Consider the following 16225-nt stretch of genomic DNA (forward strand, 5'->3'; position numbering starts at 1 on the left):
AACGTTATATTTTATGATAATAAACCAAAACAAATACACAAACAAGAAAGAAACCTATCATCTTGTTAATTTAAACTGTTCTGTTTATTTTAAGGGCTTTATTAAGGCATATTTGACAGACAATAAATTGCACATATTTTGAAGCACAGAAGTTACACAAGTTTTGACATATATATGCACCTGTGAAACCATCACTATGCTGAAGATAATTAACATATCTATCACCCTCAAAGTTTCCTCATCTCCCATTGCAATCATTTCCTGCACTCAAGCAACCACAGGCCTGTTTTCTGTCACCTGAGATTCATTTGCATTTTGTAGAATTTTATATAAATTATAAACGTACTGTGTTCCCGTCTTTGTCTAGTTTTTTTTTTTTACTCAGCATAATTATTTTGAAATCTATGTCTTTGTTGCATATACCAATTGCTATTCCTTTTTTATACTAAGTACTATTCCATTGTATAGATATGTTACATTTTCTTCCCACATTTGTGTTGTTTCCAGTTTGTGGCTCTGATGAACACAGCCGTTGCCATAAACATCATGAGCAAGTCTTTGTATGGATATATGTTTTTATTTTTCTTGAGTAAATAGGAGTAGAATGGTTTTTCCTCTGTACTGTAGCCCAAGAACTCACTCAAGGGAGTGAGGTGGAGCAAACTTAGGGTTCGCCTCATTTGCTTCCCGTCTCTCAGATATCATTCACTTTAGTTGCTTAATGTCCAATGTCTTCAAAGCTGTATATATAGATTCATAAATTCTTCCTTATTTTCAGTTGTTTCCGGTGGGAGGGTAAATATGGTCTGTGTTACTCCGCTTTGGTTCTGTCTCCTTTAAACTCCCTCCAGGTTAAGGAACTAAGAGGCAGAAGAATATCCACCTCCTCTTTGTGTCTCCCAGAAATTTGTTTTACAAATGCTATCGGGCATTTGTGCCCTGCTGTAGAAGGCCTCTGGAGTTGGTCATGATGTCTGGTGTAAGCTCACAGTTTTGCAGCTTACTAGCTGTGTGACTTTGAATGAGTTACTTAGCATCTCCAAGCTTCAGCTTTCTCATCTCTATCACTTTAACATCAATAAAAACAACAACAGCGGCAGTAGTCATAAAAATAATAGCAACCATAATCATTTCATAAGGTTGGTATAAGGTTAGAAGACAACTCATAAAAAATACAAAGCACGATGTTTGGAACCTCAGAGGCTCTCAATAAATGCTGCTGATTATTACTTGTATGATTTTGGGACCACACCCTCAGAAAAAAGAGAAATGGTGTCAGATCCTTGGATAAAAGGAATATGGCAAATAGCCCTAATATTGTTGTGGAAATACTTAGTAATAAAAGGAGGTGCCTCGTACACTATGAGTAAAGGCTCTGGGTTTCATTCCTTTTTCCAAATCCCATCACTAGAGAATTGACATTCTGCAACCTTTACACACAAAAGCTTCAAGAAATTCAGTCAACTCATGTTAGGGATCTGGGAAAAGAACTTAAAGTTCGGTCAACAGAAATGATCCTCTCAGAGAAACTTGTTCTATCCACTAGGGCTGAAGGAGGGGAGATGTGATGTGGAGCCTAATGCAATTTGTAGAGTGAGTTTGCAGAAGGAAGCTCTCCATTTTGAACTGATTGAGGGTTTTCTGATTGTGCAAGCTCAGTAGCCAAACGGGTAGGCGAAGGCAGAGAAGGAACTTCTTAGACTCAATTTGCTGGTGAATACAATTTGTAAATAGGACGGTATTAAATAGCTACTTCAACTGTGTGTGTGTGTTTGTGTGTTGTCAGTGGAGAAATGAAATGGAATCTCAAATTTTTTTCTTTGTTTTATGGCGGTTTGAATCTTCATGTATGACCTGGTAGGTATAGACAATGTGGACTGCATGAGAGTTTGAAAGATCTTTAACTGATTGAAAAATTAAAATGATTAACATTAAAACCACAACAACCACTTTTTAAGGACGCTTCTTGAAATTGTGTCTATGCCAAATGCAAGGCTCCCGTGTGCTCTGATATGACTGGGGCCACCTGAAGCTGGTGAAACAACAAAGAGGAACTTTGATGCCCAAACAGGATCTCTGGGTTGTAAGACAGCATTTTTGATACTTCTCCTTGCAATACTGTTTCTAGATCCAGGCAGAAGCCGCCCCTGCCTTAACCCTGTGCTTTGCTGAGCTCATTGTGTTACTTCTTGGTCCCATTTTAGTTCTCATTAATGAGTCAGTTGTGCAAAGTACCAAGAAACATTCCCAACTGGATCTTGAACTCCTGCCCCCTTCTAGGCCATGCTCAAGATATACTAGACCCCCAAATTCCTGACCCAGGTGGCCCTAAACCCACTTCTAGGGTCTGTGCAGTCCTCTCTCCTGGGTCCATTTTCTCAGAGGTGGACCTTACCAATGGCCTCTACACCCCCAAGAGCTGAGTTGTGGACTGAACATGGAAATGTAGGAAGATGTGTCCACACACATTAGGAGCCTCATAATGCAGGGATGGGAAGAATAGGCTGGAGTAAGGCTTCCCTCTTCTGCCAATTCCAGCAAAGAACTCCAAGGGGCCCAAAGATTCTAAATTGACACCTGGACTTCTGGATTGTCATTACATTGTTCTTGTATCCATCAACATAAGAAGATAGAATCCATTTTAGTCAATAGTTTCCTAGTTTGAATTGTAATGTTAAAATATTTTGCCATTGCAGTATGTGGGCCTCCCTTTGTGTTCTTCCTCCAGGCCCTTTAAATGTTAGGGGTCATTCTTACTTTGTGATAGGTTTTTCTTTCTCTTGGTTGCTTATCTTCTTCCTGTACAATGGAAAGATAAAACAGAGGTCAGAGAGACAAAAAACTGATGAGTCAGCCAAACCCTTCTGTCCTAAGGTGTCTACCTTACGATCTGTTGTGTAATCACCACATCTGCAGCCTTCACAGACAATGAAATGCTTTCTTCTTTGGCACCTTCAGAGGAGGGTCAGTAGCACGGTCTTTAAGTCCCAGAACCCCTGGGTTCCTAGTCAGCCTTAATGTCTTCCCTATCCTCTCCACAAGCTATTTGAGATTCTCCACCTGCAGCATGGTTGCCAGTTGGTAATTTTCCCGTGGGAGATATCATGTGGTCTCAACACTGTCTATTGCCATCACCCTTTCCCCTCGTCCTCCTGCATCCACCTCCCAGTGCTCTTGGTTACCTTTGACGTACCCACCACGCACATCTGGGGAGGTGGGGGAGTTCCTCCCCAGAAATGTTGACTTCCTTATCTTCTATCTTGTGAATACTGTCATCTTTTTCAAGTTGCAGCTTAGGATTTCTCTCTTCTTAGGGAACACCTCTCTGATGAAGTAGGAAGGAAGGAGGTTTGGAGTCATATAGCCCTGGATTCCAATTCAGTGCTTTGTTAACTTACTGACCATGTCACCTCACGCAGTTCACTCAAACTTTCAGAGCCTGAGCCTATCCATAAATAGGTATGAGGACTCTTCCCACATGTCTATTGGGATGATTAGGTGATGTGAGTGATGTAAAGCACCTGGAAGGTGTTTAGATCAATTCCTGATGTTGATGACTCAGGTCAACATAAGCACTTCTTCCTATGTGTTTCCCTGGTTCATAAAACAAACCCCAGATTCTGAACAGCAACATAAAGACACCAGGCCATAAAAAAAAAAGTATAATGTATCTAAGGAAGGGCTACCAGCTTTTAATGGCTGGACTTTAGGGTACATTCAGAAAATGTGCTGAAGAGGTAGACTGAAACCACGATGAGACAGGCATTTTAGATTAAATGAAGAAATTTGACCTACTGCAATTTCTTAGAATTCCTGGAGTGGATGTGGAAACTTCCCATCTTCTTTAGATAAAGCATAATTAAATATCTTAAAACATTTCGGTTTAATGTATACGTGGTGATGATGTGTTGACAAGGAAAACTTTGGGACTTCATTGCCTACAACAGTGCAACAGGTTAGTGTTACCAAAGCATGCTTGCCAGAAGATCAGTGATAGGCTCTAAGAAAATAAGCTATGTCAAACATGGTGTCGTGCTTTGGATTAAGTGAGACTATTGTGTTGTTAATTCACATTTCCCCCCAAACTAGATAAACCATTTCATAAGGAATTTTCTTAGTGCTTATATTTCAGAATGAAATTCCTATGAATTTGGGATACTAATGATTTAGCCACATACCAAGTTGGAGTTTCTCCAGTGTGCATGTGCTTCTTATGAAAAGGAAGAAGGCAAGTTGCCAATCAAAAGGCTAGTTGCAGATTGAAGGCAGAGACCCGACTGGTGATAATTGTTGGCACAATGTCCTATACACAGACATACTCAGAAAACGCTATTGGATCCAGTCAAGTCTTCCATATGACAACTAAGAGCCCTCCCTTGAAGACATGGCTTCAAGACATTTCTTTAACCTAGAGCTGAAAGAAAGGCAGCAGTATGGACAGTCTCCAATTAGCCAGAAGATTTTAATCTACTTTGCAGAACTAATCGAATGGTTGTGCTTCCCCAGCGTTCACGTGAATTGCACCCTAGCTAGAGGTTAACGGACTAAACAATAGTAGCAGCAATTAAGTGGATGTAAATGAATGTGATAGGCTAATTCTCACAAGGAGAACATCAATGTGTCAGTGTCAATGCTCTGGTGCCTGGAATAAAAGAGGAATTGACTGAAATGAAGAAGGTAATATGTAGCAATTTTGCTCAGATGTATATGCTCCAACTTGACTGTTCGGAAATTCCTTGGATGTAAGCAGGAGGAATAAAAATAAGTAACAACAGTAGTTCTCTTCTATATAGCCTCTTGTGGGAGGGGAAGAAAGAAAACACCACACTTTCATATAAATACATTCAAGGTATTATACCTCACGGTGTACCTTAACTATGAAATAGATTGCAGGATATGGAATTGAGGAAAACACAAATCTACTTACAATAAGGGGAAGGACAGTTTCATGACCTGGGAAGCTGAGAATTCAAAAGAGGACAAACTTCCCTGGCCTTTTTCATATTTGGAAATGGAGACTGATCGACAGAATAAGCAGGCTGTAGAAGTTTATCGCTGCAGGGTTTCAGCAGAGTCTATCTAGAAAGACGGAAGTTGTGGAACAATAGGAAAACTTGAGGTTTTGCTTGCATTCAGCAAGCACTTTGGTACTTTGGGGAAATTTCTACTTCTGTAGAATGGGGTGTGGGGCTTGGCGGGAATGTGAAATCTGCAAAGGTTTCTGTAAATTCTTTAGGATCGAAGCATCCACAAACATTGTGTGAGCTGTTTGAAAGAAATGGGGTATTTCAATGCAATGAATATAGCCTGACTTCTTGCTTCCTGCTCCTCAGGGCATCTCAAACTACCTCTGGAATGCACTGGGTGAAGGAAGTCCTGTGTCCAGTCTTTTGGCAGGGGGTAAGCCACAATCTACCTTTCCTCATAAGTCTTCAGAGGACATCCCTGGGTATATTAGCTTCCTAGCCTTTGATGGACATATCATAGATGGGCCTGATTACTATCACAATGCTTAGTCTGCCAAATATCAAAGGATGGAAAAGGAGAGCACACCAGATGTGTAAAGGAAGAAAGACAGCGCAGTGTATGAGATGTAACAAGTCTTCTACTGGAGAATATTTTCTCAAAGGCAACTGAACGATTAGAGTAAACCAAGGGAAATCGATCAAGATTACCAGAGAGGTATATTGAGAGAATGAAAAAAAAAATCCATCATCTGGAAAAGAAAGGTGGATATGTATATTTATAAAGTTGTTTTTAGAGAACGTTCAGATGATTTTTAACAAGCATAGAGAATTCAAAGTTTTGAGAGTAGGTGAAGCCCAGTGAGGACCCAAATTATCTATCATGATACAAATATATTAACATTGAAACCGAAATAAAGCTATACATGAAGGAAGTGACCGAATAGTTTAGTTTTTAACTCTTCTGTTCCTTTTTAAAATTGCTTAATAGAAATCTATAAGTCCTCGTGTCTGCCGAGATCAAACCTATGACTTTGTCTCCTTATATGAATAAATTTTATTGGGAAAGTTTGAACTTGAAGAGCTAAATTATAAGGAGTAAATACAAATCCGAGTTTCGTTAACTTAGTTGCATAGCTGATTTAGATCAGTCTCCCTGCCCCATCTTTTGTAGACAAAGCCTCAAAGAAAGGTGAAAGTAATATTAGTGACATCTTATTTGGCCAATTTAGATAGAAGTATGACAAATATTATGCATTAGCAATTCCTTTCTAATGAAGCAAGAGGTGAAACAAAGGTGACAAGTAGTGTAAGTTGGACTCGCATGCCTCGATGATTTCAATGGAATCAGGCATTTTTTGAAGCACAGAATCTTTGAGGTTGTAATGCATCTGACCTGTATATTTACTGAATGTTTACACCTACATGTGAGCTGGCAGGAGGGAAGAAAAGAGAATGTAAAGTAAAAAGTTCGGGTAGTTTTAAATATTATTTGCCAATCAATTTAACACATCTATATACCGTAAAATACTCAAATCATTCTTATGAGCAGATAATGTGAAACAATAAAGCATGGGGTAATAAGGTAAAGCACACAACATACATTTAAAAGGAAGGAGAAGGTAGTGGCACAAGTTTGGCTACCTTGAGATAGATTACTGGTTTTATCTGGAGGTGGAAGGCAGTGCCTTAGACATACCTTATATCATACGACAAATGTGGAGTTTGAGGAAATGTTCATCTGTTTTGCTATTATTTACACAGGCATATGGTCCCCGAAAGAATACACTCTTTATCTGTATAAACTAGGTAAATCTGTGTTTGTATTATGCTAAAGGTGAGTCAAGGAGATGGGTTAGAACTAGAAAACTTTATGCCTTCCTTTTTCGTAAGTCAGCGAAATACCAGGTCCAACCATTACCATGTTTCTGATGAAATGAAAAAAACAAAAGGTGTGATAGCAGATTTTAAAATAAATTCTGTTTTTGGATTCCTGATAAAGAATAAAGAAAACAGTATTTAATGTACAGCATGATTCAAAATAATTGAATACTAGAAATATACTAGGAGAGTACATTTTGGGTGCTCCATCCCACACAGAGGAAAACCATATGAGGAAAAGATATGTTAATTAGTTTGCTTCTATTCATCATTTCACTATGTATATCATATCAAATCATCATGTTATATACCTTAATATATTCATCTCTTATTAAACCCAAACAATAAAAAAGGAACATAGTCTCTCTTTGCTCGAATATACTTCTCTCAATTTCTGAATTTTGCTGCCATTTCCAAGGGAGTCAGGAGGGACTAAAAGGGAAGTTGAAGATATTTATCTTATTTTTATGGGAGAAGAAAATGTGATTCACTTACCTGAATATAAACAGTCATCATGCATGGAGGTCAGCATACATAGCATTAATTTGATTCTTAAAAAGGTGTGATGCCCTTAGGTTTGGCAAAACCAATGCAAAACATCTTGCATGGTGGATAAAACAGTATGAATTCTTTCCATCACGCCAAGAGCTACTTTAGATACTTGATGTATATCATCCTATTACATCATCATAATAAGTCAGTAAATTAATGTCATTGATTCCACTTTAGAAATGAGCAAACTGTTCCTCAGCGAGGGTAAGAGCCTTGTTAATGCTCTCCCAGCCAGTGAACAGCTAGGGCCAGGATTCCTACAGGTGAACTGCCCACTGAAAGGGCATTATGAAGTCGATGATGGTAATATGCATACATTTTGGGACAGCAGTCATTGCATTGAGTAACATTATTATCAGGAAATATCTTTGAGTTTTAAGATCCATCAATACATAAATGGCTTCTCCACAGGTGTCTTGTCATTGGAAGTATTTTAGGTATCACAAAGAATAATTTTATCATGGATCAAAATGGACCAGATACCTGAATATATCTCTTTGGAGGGGGGGCAAAATCAAATTCCCATGTTAATGCAAGGAGTATGATAGAAGGAAGGAAGGAATGAAAGAGGAAGGAAGGGAGAAAGGAAAGGAGAAAGGAAGGAATGAAGCGAGGGAGAGAAGGAGAGAGGGAGGAAAGATTAAAAGAAAGAAGGAAGGAAGAAGAAAGAAGAGAGAAAGGAAAAGAAAGGGGGCTAAGGTAATATCTGTCACCATTATAAATGTTTTAAAAACTGTTTCTCGATACGGAAGGACATTGATGCATTTTGCTAACAATGGTATAAGATATATAATCTATGTATATTCAAGGAAAAATAACCTGAATTAATTGCAGTAGGAGGCCATCAATGCAAAATACTGTTCTATGCAGCCTTTGACCTTTATCAAAGATGAAGTGATTAAATAAACTATTAAAGACACATCGATTAAAATGGATACACTGGCCATTCTGAAAGCCATTCATTCCACGTGGGCTGTTGCCATGTGCAAACATAGAATGTTTCCCTCTAGGAGCAAGACGCACTTGCTGATCTGTGGCAAGTTCCAACTGTTTCACCCCAGGTTTCATGCATAGCTTTCTATTGGGTGCATGAGAGCACACTCTACTTAGACTCTAAAATGGTAACAGAGCTACGTCATTCCGAGCGTGAATTCCTATACATGGACCAGGTGTGCTTGCCAGTGGGTTTGCGGCAGGTATTCACCATTCCTGGTCTATGGTCTTAGCTTGACTTCTTCTAGGAAGGAAAACAGTCTCAGATTCCTAGGATTCTGCATCAGTTGCTGTGTACCAATCATTGACTTCTCTGTGTGTGATGTGAGGTTAATGAGAAAAGACAGTTTGCTTTTTTTGCCTCAGTGTGTAGACGCCACTGAGCAAACTTACCCAACTGCCATTTGCTTGAGACTAACTTCTGACATATGGATCAGATTTCAACACACAAGCAGACATGCACTGGTTTCATATGAAGCAAGCGTTCACTTGATATCCTGTGTACATAGCAATATATATGTAACTAATCGAGGGTGGAATATACCAAGCTGCACTCACACAGCCGTCCACCTAGGATCATGAACTCTATTCAAGTGAACCAAACTGAAGACAGAAGCTTTCTGTGATGCAACAGAATATTTCTAAGGAACATGAGTGACTTTTTAGTAGTCTGAGATGGAATGAAAAACACAGTCACAGTATTTAAGGATGTACTAGAGTAAGAGACAGTGAGTACAATCATCCTCTCCCTGCCCCTGAGCTCCCCCCACCCCCGCCCCCATGACCTCATGATCTTTCTTAGCTTTGTCCTGACCACCTGACCTTACAGAGCTCTACCTGGTCCAGACAACCACATAAACCCCACAAACAAATAGGGGGTTGGTGCAGCCTTTTCGGATTTAGGATCATGTTTAAGCTTATGAATCAGATTTTTCTATGTGTGGACATGACAACGATGGAAAAACTGTAATTTAGGACATATTCTCTTTATCCTTTTATGTAGAATTTCACTTTAATGTGATGCAAATGACAGTAAGAAATACATTCAGTGACTGTTAAAGCCTTCCCATTAAAAATTCTGTATGCATTTTACATTCTAATTCATGTACAGTCAAAAACCCTGATAAAATCACAGTGCTGATTTGGCTGCTGCACTTATCGTATTAATGAGGATACTTTATGCCTTTTGAAAATTGGGATATGGTCCATTATGTGATTGTAAATGATGTGATTGTATCACATAAATTTGTTATTCAATCCCCCCCTCCCTCCAGTCAGCTTTGTATATAAGAAGATTCATTGGTGAGCCAGAACCGAGGGCAGAGAACTGAACTGCAAATTACTTTCCTTCTTTTGTCTTTTTTCCATGTATAGGAAAGAACATAATAAACATGCACACGTGTGCGTGTCAGTATTTATGTATATTTTGTCTTCTCATTTTATAACTTTCCCTAAAAACCAGAGAGTAAAGCTCAAAGTGAAAGAAAGGAGCAGACAGGCCAGAGGCTCGCAGAAGTACACGGTGACTTCTCCCACAGCCACAGCTACTCCCTTCGCTTCTGAGCTGATCCTAGACTGAGGATTTTGCTTGAAGATAGATCTTTTCTTCCCCCCTCTTGCAACAAGTGAAAGGTTTGAGAACTGTTGTTGTTTAAGGTTTCCTGATTTTGAGTTGCATTTACATTCCTAAAAAATACCAGCTCCTCTTTCTGTTTATTTATTTTTCTGTCATGCCTGCCTAATTAGTCATCATTTGCTCCCACGAGCACCTAGTGAGAGTGATCTATGAACACAGCTGCAGGGGGCCTTTGGCTTCTTTCTGCCCCTGTACCTTCTGTTTCTGAATCCTGCCATAGACGTCTACCTTGGTAAAGGTCAAAGAACTATTTTTTCCCCCTCACCAGAGACACAAACACCTCCCCAGCCATCAATATCTTCAAAGTCCCCACAGAACGAATTAGAGCATTGCCAGCACAAGTGGCCTTAGAACACTCAGGTTAAAACAAAGGAGGGGACCAGTGGCCCTCAGCTGAGTCCCTCGTAGTCTCGAAGGGCTGCACACTTCCTTTCCTCTTTAATGATGGTCTCCGGCCTTGTCATGCGGTTGTTTGAGAGTAGTCCACAGACCACAGAGTGTTCTTGTGCCCAAGTCTGGGCAATTGTCCATTGTTGCCTGCGCTTCTGTGTCTCTTAAACATTTGGCTTGGGATTCCTAAGCAATTTGTAGGCTGGATATTTTTTTTTCTTTTATTCCTTCAAAAACTTCTCTTCTATTGCCTGGAACCTGGAGAAGTAGTGGTGCCCCTCACAGTGGAGCAAGCTCTGGGGTAGAGTCCTTAGAGTTTGTAAATGCAAATGCCCAAGTTCTTGGCACACACCTGGCGATTTCACATTTCTGACTTTTTCTTGCTTATCTTAAAAGCTGAACTTTAGGCTTTATCAAGCTCTGTGTTTTCCCAGAGTTCAGCTATTATGGATGAAATTGCTTTTTTTCTTTTTAAGGTCTCTGTCATGTTGCCACATCAAAAATACAGTACCAGGGCTCCTGGGTGGCTCAGTCGGGAAAGCTTCCAACTCTTGATTTCAGTTCAGGTCATGATTTCATGTTCGTGGGATTGAGCCCCACATCAGTGCAGAGCCTGCTTGGGATTCTCTCTCCCTCTCTCTCTCTCTGCCCCTCCCTTACTTGCTCTCTCACTCTTTCAGACTAAATAAACATTAAAAAAAAAATACCATACCATATGCTTCCTCTCCCTTCCCCCACCCAAAAGGAGAGATGCTACAGGGAACAATATGCCTAGGAGAATACAAATATTATTGTAAATTATATATTTTAAATGGCTTGTGGGAAAAGAGAAGTAGCTTGACTGAGATATACCAAAAGCTCATAGCGGGTCTTTTGTGATGGGAGGTAAGTTTTTTACCTTATTTCAGATTCAAGACCAACAAGAACTTTGTACAATCTTCTGGACAAAGCTTGCTCCATCCTAATCTGTGCAAATCCACTCTGTTCTGTTGACTGCTCTCCTTACTAATCAGCCCTACACAACTGTACCTTTCTCAGGAGTTATACACACTGCATTTTTATGCTTCTGTTACTGAGTGGCCTTTTTCATACTTTTGCTTCATCTTGCATTCAATTACTCACAACTTGGTCTGTAGAATAGGATACCATCGTTGCCTACATTTAAGCAACAGCACATTATGTCATCTTGCTTCATATATTTTACTTCTATCTCTCTTAAATGCAGCGCATTTGAGAAATCTTGGCTCTGCCTTTGGGGAGGAATCATTTACCTTCTTTCATTCAGGCTGAAATTTGTCTCCTCACTCCCTTTGTTAATAAAAAAACTTATTTACATCTTCTCAGATCCTATTAGCTCGATTGCCTAATTCTTGTAGTTTTAAGAACAAGTCATTTTCTTGCTTTCAATCATTGCTGGTCTATTTTATGGGTTCCACAAGGCCACATTTATACGTCTGCTTACTTTCTTTGGAAAGCTTTTTCTATTTCACTCTGACGTGCAGCATCATGTGCATGGTCCATTTCCCTCCCACGAATAGGAAATATGAGGACATATGGCTAAACAGTCTTCCTGTAAAAGAGCAGAGAGGAAGATATTAGGCCTAGCAATATTGCCCATTGGGCTCTATGTCTGAGGATGAGCATATTTGATTCTATATGAATTTGCTCGGGTCTTTCTTCTCTCTTGTCTTTTCTAGTGTCTTAATACTTCCTTAGAATAAATTTTCCCACCTAAGATGGAACTCCTCCTTTCTCTCTTGACAATGCCGAGTAAATCAGGGTGTGGAATATTACCCATGAAACCCACTCTCTGAGAGGTATTGCTGGCTGAAGCCACGCTGTTCATACACCATTCTATACCCAACTGTGGATAATAACAGAATTGATTTTACCCGAGGAAAGACAAAGGAACCTCGGGGCTGCTTTCTGCATTATTTTGTTCTCAGGTTATTCTGCTCTGAATGGTAAGATCTCTCACCAGAATACTGGGTCACATTTAGCTTCCTTTATAGCAAATCCCCTGTAGGGTAACTTCTGGCATTGGGCTATGAGGTATTATTGTTCTGTGCCCGTGTGTGTGTGTGTGTGCGTGTGTATGTGTGTGTGTTATCATCAAATTATAACATAAATAAGTTTGTGTTTTCAGATCCCATGAATACCCTTCTTCTTTTTTATAACTATTAAGAAAGTAGATTTTGAGCTAGAGACTAAAACCTGGCTTTCAGGTAGTGTGAAAGGTGGGTTTAAAGAAAACTGTTCTTTAATAAATTGTAATATGACCATGAATAAGTCAACCTACATAAATTATAAGGGCAATACTGATAATAGCCACTATGAAGTGGGTGCTTAGTATACCTCATGGATGTTCCAGTTGTCTCCAGCTTATTAACTCACCAAATTTTCACAACTCCTTTAGGTATGTATTACTATTATCCCTATCTTCCAGATGTAGAAATTGAGGCATAGAGAGACGTTTTACTTGTTCAAGCCATGGGTGGTAAGTGGCAGACCCACAATTCAAACATGTGGCATTGGCTCCTCGATTTTGACTCTTAAGTACCTCATTGAGAGGAAACTCTACAACCTTTCATATAGTGGTCATCGTATCAGCAAGATCTTTCACAAATAATTTAAGAAAATTCTGATAAAATCACGTGTAATGGTAATGACTTCATTCCTAATACTTGTGATTCTTTTCAACTACATTATCCCTTAATAATAAAACAACCCAACACTCTATCCTGAGTGCAAAGAATTCTGGAAAGTTAATAACATATAATGGTGATCAGGGTGGTGGCCTTTAAAAAAAATTCCAAACCTGGTGTGTTTGTGATATGATTCTTTTACTATTGCTTAGAATTCACGTTTCCATCTCAGTCTACGTTCTGTTGGTGATCCCTGATTCACCTTTATGAAGGTGAATAGGTGCCTAATACTCGGCAAGGGTATCTCTGGAAAGCTCAGAGAAAGAATCAGCTAGAAATCTCAGTTGTGCATGACCAGACGTGTGTTCCAGGGCTGATCTTCATAATTATAATTCTCTGTTTACAGAGAAAGTTAGCGAATGTTTAAGGGTCCGTGCTCATCGCAGCTTTCTGAGCATTGTTAACTTTGGGTCTAGTTCTTTTAGCTCATTGCTCCAGAGTTGCCATGAATGCGCTTTAAAGTCCTACATACACACAAAGAATGTATTAGATGTTCTGGAGTTGTGAAAGTTCGAGGAATATTGGATTTTATGTTTCATATAGTATCTATTACTAGCTGACTATCACTTGCTTCTAGCTCACAGAGAATTAAGAATAGTGAATGGAATGTTTTGCTGGTTTTGTATGTGTATTACCCGTTGGATTGTGTGAATAAGCATCAAATTACTGGTCAGGAATTACAAATTAGTACAATTTAGCGTAAATATCATAAAGCTTTCTGGAACCCCCAAAGAATCTTTCTGTCTGGCTCTGGCTCCTGCCGAGTCTTCACTATTTGATCAATACATCAGATCAAGAATAAGTGGAGCCCCAAAGTCACACCATCTTATCAAAATAATTATCTTTAATTAATATAATTATTGATCATGTAGTTGAAGTCACTGTCTACATGATATAAGGCTTTTAGGATTTCATGGGAATGCTTTACAACTTAATTATGTTTCCCTGGGAGATTATAACATAATTCAATTTATTTTCCCATGTGTTTCATCAATCATTATGTGAATAGAAGGAATATCAGAATCTCATTTCTCTGTCAATTCTTGAAGAATTTAGACAAGTCATTTCAGTAGTACAGAGCTGATTAGAAGAAGACAAGGTCCCTCCCACATGAGATTGATCCCCTATATCACTGTTGTGTCGGTGCCACATTCTGTTGCTTTTGTAGTATGTGACAAGGCTAACCGCACAAGCCTGTGAAAGCTTTTGTGTTCCAGCTTTCGTAGCAAACCGAATTCGGGCCTATGTAAAGTTCTCTTCATTGATGTGTAAGGATCTATGTTCTTCTCTGGGCCTTGGTTTTCTTATCCAAGGAGGCAGCTGGTATCTAAGCTTCCTTCCACCTGTAAAGTTCAGTGCTCTAGTTTTCCTTGTGCTTTAGCTCTTCTAGTGTCTACGGCGGTGCGTCTCAACGTTGAGTGTACTTCTGAATCACTGAGAATCTTGTTAAAATGCAGACTCTGAGTCAGTAGGTCTAGGTGGGACCTGGGCTCCTGCCTTTCTAACAGGCTGCCAGGTGATGCTGAAGCTGCCGGTCTGTGAATGACTCTTAGTAGCTGGGATCTAAATGATGCACAGAGACAGAGGGGGAAAGACTAGCTCTTTATCTTCCTTTGGTAACTTCTCCATTTGCTTTCCTCCCAGGGCTACGATTCTCGATGACTTTCTTCTGCAGATCACTGCAGCGTGCCTCCTCTTTCCTAGCTCTACCACACGGAATTGGGGCTTCAAGAAGACTGAGTGCATCCATACAGAGCACAAATCCCTTTGCCAAGAAGGAAATCACAGAGCTTATCAGGAAAGATGTGTGCCTGTAATGTCAGCCATCCCCGGCATGCTGAAATATGAAATAAATGAGGTGGAGTTTAATTTTAGGGTCTACAAATTTATAATGTGTTCATCATTCCTGTTGCCATTTTGCATGGCAGGCTGAAGTTGGCGGATATGTTTTGTGAAGAGAGCTGCATTTGAGTTCTGGTTAAATCGAGCACTCACCCCCTCTCCTGTCCCTTCTCTAATCTCCTCTTGCAGTGATGAGAAAGAGATGCCATGTGTCTTCGAGGGGGTCCCTCCTGGAGATGTGCATCTCTTTTGCTTTCCTGAGCGCAGGCTCTTTGGGGGATTTTCCCAAGCCCCACTGCAGACTGGCCTTCCACAGCAGAGGGCGCGCTTCCCCAGTGCCATGGCCCCACAACAGTTTCCTCCTCTCCTGGTGTGGACTTCTCTCTCCCCACTGGGCTGGTTAGGGCTCCTGGAGGATCAGAAGTGGGCTCTCAGGAGGAGAAGAGATGAAGTCTACTCTAAGGGAGAAAATCAAATCAAATCATTTCCGATCTGAATCAGTGACTTTTAAAATGAAAGGTCTACTTGGCTACTGTTAATGGGCAGCTTTTCATAATTCTCAGCTATTACAAGACTAACTTTCCTTTCTTAAAGCTTCTCTGAACCTGGCATTGTCCAGCATTTGTATCCTTCACTTTAATGAGAGCTAAATAAGAATTATATAGGGAATTTTAATAATTCTCACTGGACAGTTAATTAAGCAGCGAGGAGTCTTTAGAACTGTTACTCTTTCTGCCTTTTACAGACAAGTGCTTCCACAGATTCCAACGAAAGAGGTCACATTTATACATATATATAAAACGATGTGTGGGTTAGTAATTTTTCTCAGTAACAAATGACCTCCCTAACGAGCAGAAATAGTGAAGTAAAAATCCACCTTTTGTGGCCCACTTTCCTTGAATTCTATTCTCCACTTCTCCTCAAACATCTTTGTGCAGGAAATGAATTCCCTCTACCTTTAGGGGGGTGGGTAGAGGGCTTAGGTGTGTTGATCTCAAGTTTTCCAAATTTGTTGTTCCTCTGTAAATCATACGGCCACAACCCAGCCCAGTCATTCATTGTGAAATTCATTTCTTTTCTTTCTTTATTTTTAAAAATCAGTTTCTGTTCTTCCTCATTTTTGATGGATCCTACCACAAACTTCAGCTAGAGTGAGTGCAGACGACCATAACATCACTCTCACATAGAGGGTATTTTATTAAGTCCAGCAGTTAAAAATGTACAAAGTTCCTTGTAATAATCCATTCATTCTGTTCTCGCCT

The 16225-nt window shown here is 39.7% G+C and overlaps 1 long non-coding RNA gene across 2 annotated transcripts; it reads right to left on the reverse strand.

Annotated features, from left to right (window-relative positions):
- Positions 1 to 234: 234 nt before the first annotated feature.
- On the reverse strand, positions 235 to 7619 carry LOC125937018 (uncharacterized). Of its 2 annotated transcripts, none has more exons than XR_007462210.1 (4): positions 7341 to 7619; positions 3796 to 3938; positions 3205 to 3325; positions 235 to 2799 (listed from the first exon to the last, which is right to left on the reverse strand). It is a non-coding gene; the product is annotated as an uncharacterized LOC125937018 (long non-coding RNA). The 2 variants fall into 2 exon arrangements; XR_007462211.1 differs by lacking the exon at positions 3796 to 3938 and adding an exon at positions 4928 to 5079.
- Between the last annotated feature and the right edge of the window lie 8606 nt (positions 7620 to 16225).

Source organism: Panthera uncia (assembly GCF_023721935.1).
Source record: "Panthera uncia isolate 11264 chromosome A3 unlocalized genomic scaffold, Puncia_PCG_1.0 HiC_scaffold_11, whole genome shotgun sequence".
Classification (NCBI taxonomy): domain Eukaryota; kingdom Metazoa; phylum Chordata; class Mammalia; order Carnivora; family Felidae; genus Panthera; species Panthera uncia.